The 8,478-nt window shown below is 43.6% G+C and overlaps 1 non-coding gene and 1 pseudogene across 1 annotated transcript; both read left to right on the forward strand.

Annotated features, from left to right (window-relative positions):
• The first annotated feature begins 1,537 nt into the window (after positions 1–1,537).
• trnap-ugg (transfer RNA proline (anticodon UGG)) lies at positions 1,538–1,609 on the forward strand. Its single transcript has one exon. It is a non-coding gene; the product is annotated as a tRNA-Pro (tRNA).
• A 3,865-nt stretch (positions 1,610–5,474) lies between these two features.
• LOC111957208 (transcription factor Sox-14-like) lies at positions 5,475–6,229 on the forward strand (annotated as a pseudogene).
• The last annotated feature ends 2,249 nt before the right edge of the window (positions 6,230–8,478 follow it).

The following is an 8,478-nucleotide window of genomic DNA, read 5'->3' on the forward strand; positions in this document are numbered from 1 at the left end:
TTTACTGGTAATGTAACGGATTACAGTTTCCGTTTTTGTAATCCCTTACATGTAATCCGTTACTCCCCAACCCAGCTTGTTGGTCATAGTATGGATATAGTTAGTATGCCAAAAGTTCCCAGATGTCGTACTACATTCGCCAAAATACGAAGTATACAAGCAGTGGACACTTTTTCCGTGCTTTTAGGGCCCATAATGCAATTCTTCAGAAAATGGGGGTAGATTCACACCGTTTTCAGATTTGAAGAGAATGGCGGAAAATAAGCAGCTGAAGTCCAACGAGTGTGGATACAAATTCATTGCTTTAACTMATTTTGACAAATGTTAAGAAAATGTTGAGCAATGTAATAAAGTAATGAATTTTCAAATAAGTTATCTTACACGTTATGTTGACTGACAATTTGATAGCTACACTATCCTTATGAACCGCATAGCATATCATTACAGCAGTATGTACCGGTATGTTAGCTAGCTACCTAAAGTTAGTTGGCTATTAATACATCCCACTTGCCAGTATATTAACTATATGCTATCTACCCAACGTTTATTGACTTGATTATTCCMGTCATTCTTAGTTTAGCTAAGTGGTGTAGTTGTTGTGCATTCTCAATGGACATTCTGGTGCATTCGTAAATTCGCTCTGGCYATCTACTCCAATTTCAGAGCACTCTCGTCTTAATGAGTGTACCTGTGCCAGATGAATAACTGATGAATTTTACGAACACTGGCAAAAAAAAGCATAATTCAATTGTTCCCAGGAGCACAGTTACAGTCACCAACGCTCTGGATAACATGAAAACAGCCTAACCAGCTCTGCTAGAATRAGGAAATGGTCAGAGTGAGGTGTTCTCTAGGATCAACCATACTCCTCATGCAAGTGCGTCCGGCCAATCTGACAACACTCTGAATTTACAAACACCCAGAGTCCACTCTTACACTCCAGATTGAACTCATGAACAAACCCGAAATCATAARAYGTTTAGCTAGTGACTTGTCATGGTAACAAGCTAGCAAGAGGTTGCAAAGCAACAGCGTCAACTTCCGGTAGACAGGCGAAGCGCTAGTATGCGCAACTGAAACGATACCGTTCATTTACAGTATACTAAAATGAACTAATAGTATATACTCATTAAGTATGTAGTTTACAGTATGTTAGTATGGGTATTAGAACACTGCTCAGGTGTACTTACGTATCTCATCTTCTGTAGCCAGCGTAACAATGTAGCAAGCTTTCTCACGGTAATGAGGAAATTAATCAACCACATCAGAAACTTCGGAGGTAGAATTTGTGCACAAAATATTTTTTACAAGATATTAAGGCAAGTTGGGTGAAATTGAGGTACGTAATGCCAGGGTTTTCTTCATAATAAAAAGGGAAAGTCTGTATTTTCCAAGCTATTAATTTGCCGCCAACATCCAGATAAATGTTTAGACAACAACTATGGATACAAATTGATCCCAGACAAAAAGTGTCATGCTGTTGGTGACTTTACGGCTGGCATGTAGTAATACGTCGACTTCAGCATATGTTGTAAGTGGCTCGTTGGTCTAGGGGTATGATTCTCGCTTTGGGTGCGAGAGGTCCCGGGTTCAAATCCCGGACGAGCCCTACTTTTGCCACCGTAGTCCTCACATTTTATTCAACATTTTCGGTATGTTGTAGCAAGGCCAATAATCATAAACTGTTCTTCCCTCTAACATTCGCATCGTCTATCCATGAATGCATCTTGATCTGGAATGTGTTTTTATAGGTTGCTTAACTAATTATGTTGCCAGCCGTGACCTCTAAGACTGAAAGTAGGCCTAATCACACTTGAAAATGTCTTGTCTCAGAAATAACACAGGGATGGATCTAACCTCACGTTTACCTATTTCCAAATATTGATTTAAATAAATGTACAGGTTACTTGCTGTATTATAACTCAATGAATGACTGTATACTGATCTCTTCTGGCCTTCTTCAGTACTGCAATCGTGTGCAGTTAAACAAATGACCTGTAGACCTAATCTGCCCTACCAAGCAAAAAGGCAGTAACTGCTCATTTGGTCGAAAATGAGTTAATGTCATTTTTGCTACATGAATTAATACATGCTTAATCATGTGGACAAATATCCTGCCTCTATTTTATTGTGTTTTTTAGAAAATGGGACAGCTAAAAATGTACTTTCATTTAACTAGGCATGTTAGTTAAGAACAAATTCTTATTTACAATGACTGCATACACCAGCCAAAACCAGACAACGCTGGGTCAAAATGTGCACCACCCTATGGGACTCCCAATCACAGCCAGTTGTGGTACAGCCTGGATTTAAACCAGGGTGTCTGTAGTGACATCTCTAGCACTGAGATGCAGTGCCTTAGACCGCTGCGCCACTTGGGAGCCCAAGACATGTCATGACACCTCTTGCATTTAGTTGTCATTTCAGGACCATGGAGGCCACAGTAATCCAGATGAGATGAGTATCTAAATTCAGAATACATTCTCTGCTGGTGGTGAAAAACAAGCAGTGCCCTAATACTGTGTACAAATGTGACATCATGGTAGTGAGTGATTCTTCACTTCCGTGAAATGTATGTTGTCATTATAGGGTTTCAGGAACCAAGTTTCCATCAGCCAACCTTTTAATGCACATAAAGTACATGGCCTGATGGAAACAGCAAATTTGTTGGTAAACTTACTTTAAAAATGTCGACAAAACAAAATACGCTAGACAAGGTGGCATCTTTTGTGCCGTTAAAATTATTTATGCAAGAAATGGCAGAAGAAGCAGCTATATGCGCAAATATGGATAACCATCATATTGAAGTAAACTTGGGAGTCATGCAATGACATGTTGTTTGGTCCTCCCACTACGACTAGTGAACGCATGCAGTTTATTAGTCTACTGATGAAATAAGTTATGATGAACTTCACAGGGTGGTGAAACTGCAAGGTCATGAGCTTGATGCTCCTTTCCAATAAATATTAGAGGAACTTATTCTGGTGACATGATGATCGATGTTCGCCTGCCGTTTGACAAATTAAAATAACCTCGCTCTTTTGTCCATAATAATCTCAGAATGTACGGAATACCACCGTGGTAAAGTTGGTTTCAGTTTTGATACACCAAAGGGTGTGCAATAATGGACAATTGAAATGAGGTTGCCAAGTCAAGTGGTTGAAGAGCTATTGAAATGTGAATTTTGTGATCATGCACATTGTTGACAATCCCTAACTAGTTGCATTGACGGTGCGCCAGGCTGCCCAAACCGTTGCGGTGTGATTATGATCAGAATCGGGAAAATAAGACCTGTGCAATGTTGTACACCTGTTCTTCATAAAGAATGGAACCTGAGATATGTAACATAAATCTTTCGCGAGCTATTGAAGTTTGAAGGTCCGAATGTCTGGCGAATATAGAAATCAATTTTACCACGGGTGGCTGGCTATACACTGTATCTGAGCTGTTGGCTGGAACGCACGTGTCAAAACCAGAGTGAGCACATTCCCTATATCAGGGTTTCCCAAACTCAGTCCTGGGGCCCCACCTGGTTTTTGCCCTAGCACTACACAGCTGATTCAAATAACCAACTCATCATCAAGATTTTATTATTTGAATCAGCTGGGGGCAGGAACAGGACCAAGTTTGGGAAAACTTGCCTTATAAAAGGCAACACTTTTTGTAGAGTTGAAAATGCAATGTATTTTATTTATTTGGTACAGTAATGTTTATGTGCACTACTTAATCAGGCACAGACTTGAAGTAAATTTGATGGAAACACATCTCTTTTGGGAAAATGCACATATTTTATTTATGTGGATTTTAGAATATTCGCATGAAAACCTGTCCCCAATTGGATGGAAATCTAGCTACGGTTGGCAAAATAAACTAAAAAAAAGAGAGCGCTTTCCTCCCTCAATTTCTTTTTGCATATAAACTCAGCAAACAAAGAAACGTCCTCTCACTGTCAACTGCGTTTATTTTCAGCAAACTTAACATGTGTAAATATTTGTATGAACATAACAAGATTCAACAACTGAGATATAAACTTAACAAGTTCCACAAACATGTAACTAACATAAATGGAATAATGTGTCCCTGAACAAAGGGGGGGGTCAAAATCAAAAGTAACAGTCAGTATCTGGTGTGGCTACCAGCTGCATTAAGTACTGCAGTGCATCTCCTCCTCATGGACTGTACCAGATTTGCCAGTTCTTGCTGTGAGATGTTACCCCACTCTTCCACCAAGGCACCTGCAAGTTCCCGGACATTTCTGTGGGGAATGGCCCTAGCCCTCACCCTCTGATCCAACAAGTCCCAGACGTGCTCAATGGGATTGAGATCCAGGCTCTTCGCTGGCCATGGCAGAACAGTGACATTCCTGTCTTGCAGGAAATCACGCACAGAACAAGCAGTATGGCTGGTGGCATTGTCATGCTGGAGGGTCATGTCAGGATGAGCCTGCAGGAAGGGTACCACATGAGAGAGGAGGATGTCTTCCCTGTAACGCACAGCGTTGAGATTGCCTGCAATGACAACAAGCTCAGTCCGATGATGCTGTGACACACCGCCCCAGACCATGACGGACCCTCCACCTCCAAATCGATAAAAGTGAATCTGACCATCACCCTCGGTGAGACAAAACCGCGACTCGTCATTGAAGAGCACTTTTTGCCAGTCCTGTCTGGTCCAGCAACGGTGGGTTTGTGCCCATAGGCGACGTGTTGTCGGTGATGTCTGGTGAGGACCTGCCTTACAACAGGCCTACTGTCTTAGGCATCTCACAGTACGGACATTGCAATTTATTGCCCTGGCCACATCTGCAGTCCTCATGCCTCCTTGCAGCATGCCTAAGGCACGTTCACACAGATGAGCAGGGACCCTGGGCATCTTTCTTTTGGTGTTTTTCAGAGTCAGTAGAAAGGCCTCTTTAGTGTCCTAAGTTTTCATAATTGTGACCTTAATTGCCTACTAAGCTGTTAGTGTCTTAACGACCGTTCCACGGGTGCATGTTCATTAATTGTTTATGGTTCATGGAACAAGCATGGGAAACAGTGTTTAAACCCTTTACAATGAAGATCTGTGAAGTTATTTGGATTTTTACAAATTATCTTTGAAAGACAGGGTCCTGAAAAAGGGACGTTTCATTTTTTGCTGAGTTTAGGTTCAACCTTTAGGAAAGGGATTATATTGCTTCCTACACTCCGATTGGTTTGCCTGAGTGTGACAGTCCTATGATGTCAGGTTGCGTGCAGCGCTGCCCAGCATCATTTCTGCCTTTCAACTTGGCTATGTTTGGCTCCCATTCACGCGCCTCTCCACAATATTGAGCTTGCATTGCAAACAACTTTATTTTCTTGAGAAATACACAAGTGATTCAACTCGCAAAGGCATTTGTATTTACCCTTTCTTTAAACTATGTTAATTAGCCTATACCCAATTTGGATAGCCTTAATTTTCTCTCCTGTACCACATCTCCACCAACACACCAAAGGAGTATGAGCAGTTGATGAGGTGAATACCTATACCTTTATATTTACATCTATAGATCTTTTTAACTTTTCTTTGATGTTGATGCTCATTTCACCGTGCGCTTTTGAGATAGCAAAACTTTTGGATCACATAAAGAGACCCATGAACGCTTTCATGGTGTGGTCTCGCGGTCAGAGGCGAAAGATGTCACTGGAGAACCCCAAAATGCACAACTTTGAAATCAGCAAAAGACTTTGCGCGGAGTGGAAGTTGCTAGATAAGCAACCATACATTGATTAGGCCAAGACCTTGCGAGCACAACACATGAGAGAACATCCCAACTACAAGTACAGACCCCAGCGCTAACCCAAGAGTTTGCTCAAGAAAGACCGTTTCCTTTTTCCCTTGCCCTTACTCGGGGATGCAGAACATTTGAAAGGATTTTCCACGGAGCCCCTTTTGGCTTCCGCAGAGAAAGCTAGAGCCATTTTGCCGCAGATGTCGTCACCATATTGGCTGCTTGGCCCTGGTAAATTCAGCACTGGCGCTGTCCCATGGTACGTCGTGCCCTGTAACTGTGGCGCGTGGTCGGCAACGAGTTTACAGCCTCAGGTTGCATAAATTATTTTTCCAGGTTTGAACAAGTCTGGGATAGACCCGTACTCCTCCTCACCACGCTTTTCACCTTTGAGATGAATTGGAACGCCGACTGCGAGCCAGGCCTAATTGCCCAACATCAGTGCCCGACCTCACTAAAGCTCTTGTGTCCACCTGTGGTAAATTCATTTGATTGGACATGATTTGCAAAGGCACACACCTGTCTATATAAGGTCCCACAGTTGACAGTGCATGTTGGAGCAAAAACCAAGCCATGAAGTTGAAGGAATTGTCCCTAGAGCTCCGAGACAGGATTGTGTCGAGGCACAGATCTGAGGGAAGGGTACCAAAATATTTCTGCAGCATTGATGGTCCCCATAAACACAGTGGCCTCCATCATTCTTAAATGGAATTTAAGTGGAGTTTGGAAAATAAATGGAGTTTGGAACCACCAAGATTATTCCTAAAGCTGGCCGCCCGGCCAAACTGAGCAAACAGGGGAGAAGGGCTTTGGTCAGGGAGGTGACCAAGAACCTGATGGTCACTCTGTCAGAGCTCCAGATTTCCTCTGTAAAGATGGCAGAATCTTCCAGAAGGATAACCATCTCTGCAGCACTCCACCAATCAGGCTTTTATGGTAGTGGCCAGACGGAAGCCACTCCTCAGTAAAAGGCACATGACAGCCTACTTGGAGTTTCCCAAAAGGCACCTAAAGGACACTCAGACCATGAGAAACAAGATGCTCTGGTCTGATGAAACCAATACTGAACTCTTTGGCCTGTACTCCAACACCATCATTAAGTTTGCAGATGACACAACAGTGGTAGGGCTGATCACCGACAACGACGAGACAGCCTATAGGGAAGAGGTTAGAGACCTGGCCGTGTGGTGCCAGGACAACAACCTCTCCCTTAACACGATCAAGACAAAGGAGATGCTTGTGGACTACAGGAAAAGGAGGACCAAGCACACCCCCATTCTCATCGACAGGGCTCTAGTGGAGGAACGGGTTGAGAGCTTCAAGTTCCTTGGTGTCCACATCAGCAACAAACGAACATGGTCTAAGCACACCAAGACAGTCGTGAAGAGGGCACGACAAAACCTATTCGCCCTCAGGAGACTGAAAAGATTTGGCATGGGTTCTCAGATCCTCAAAAGGTTCTACAGCTGCACCATCGAGCGCATCCTGATTGGTTGCATCACTGCCTGGTATGGCAGCTGCTCGGCCTCCGACCGCAAGGCACTACAGAGGGTAGGGCGTATGGCCCAGTACATCACTGGGGCCAAGCTTCCTGCCATCCAGGATTTCTATACCTCTATACCAGACGGAGAGTATGGCCACAGCACTCCAGACGGGTGGATTTGTCCTGGGCCTGATAGGTGCCGCCGCCATCATCGCTGCCACGGGGATGAACAACTGGAGCGTCAAGGACCGCAAGGGGATGTGGTGACTTCGGCCTACACTTATAAGGGACTATGGCAGAACTGTGAGACGGGCACCTCAGGCTTCACCAAGTGCCGGCCCCTCTACAGAATCCTGGGCTTCTCAGGTAAATTACTTGGGATTTATGCCTGTTTACACAGGCAGCCCAATTCTCATGTTTCCCCACAAATTGGTCTTTTGACCAATGAGAAGATCAGCTCTTTTGCCAGTAATTGGGCAATAGATCCAAATTGGGCTGCGTGTGTAAACTGCATTAAAGCTCTTTTCCAACTGATTTACATTGTAAGGTTGGGGGAATTCACTCACCACCAATGTGTAGTAGAGCCCACCTGGGTGCTGCATGCCAACATGTCTACATTTAGGTTGGTGTGGTGGCTTTACCGAGACAGTTTTTCAGGGTTCTAATTACACATTGACTTGTAAGAGGGCCTCTGGTCCAATTGGGGTGGCCCTGATTCAGTGTATGGAGAGCAATTCAGTTCCTCAAAGTTGAGTCATTCTGCTTTTTAGTTTGTCCTCTCCYACACTTTGCCCTGGCCTACTCCTACCAGTATGCAATTGTGTGTCATGGTTCTTTGCCAGGCTCATGTTCAGTCAGCACCATTATCACAGGCAAAACACATAACAGAGAATCAGATTCAAATACCAACAGAATACATTTCAGCGTGTTATTCATATTGGAACCTTGATCCCTGGCAATTTGACTGGTAAACTCCTACATTTATGTGGCTCATATTCACTGACTTAATTTCTTAGTTTCTGTTCTGAAGAAGATATCGCAGCTTGTTATTGATGGTGATCTGGTGTGATTTGTGTGGTCTTCCAGGTACCTTTCAGGCACCGAGGGCACTGACGATAGTGGGCATAGTCCTGGGTGTTATTTGGGCAATGATAGCCCTGTTCTCACTCAAGTGCTATAAAATGGGCAGCATGGAAGATTCCCCCAAAGACAAGATGGCCCTTACTGCAGGGGTCACGTTCAT

This window comes from Salvelinus sp. IW2-2015, linkage group LG32 (assembly GCF_002910315.2).
Source record: "Salvelinus sp. IW2-2015 linkage group LG32, ASM291031v2, whole genome shotgun sequence".
Classification (NCBI taxonomy): Eukaryota; Metazoa; Chordata; class Actinopteri; order Salmoniformes; family Salmonidae; genus Salvelinus; species Salvelinus sp. IW2-2015.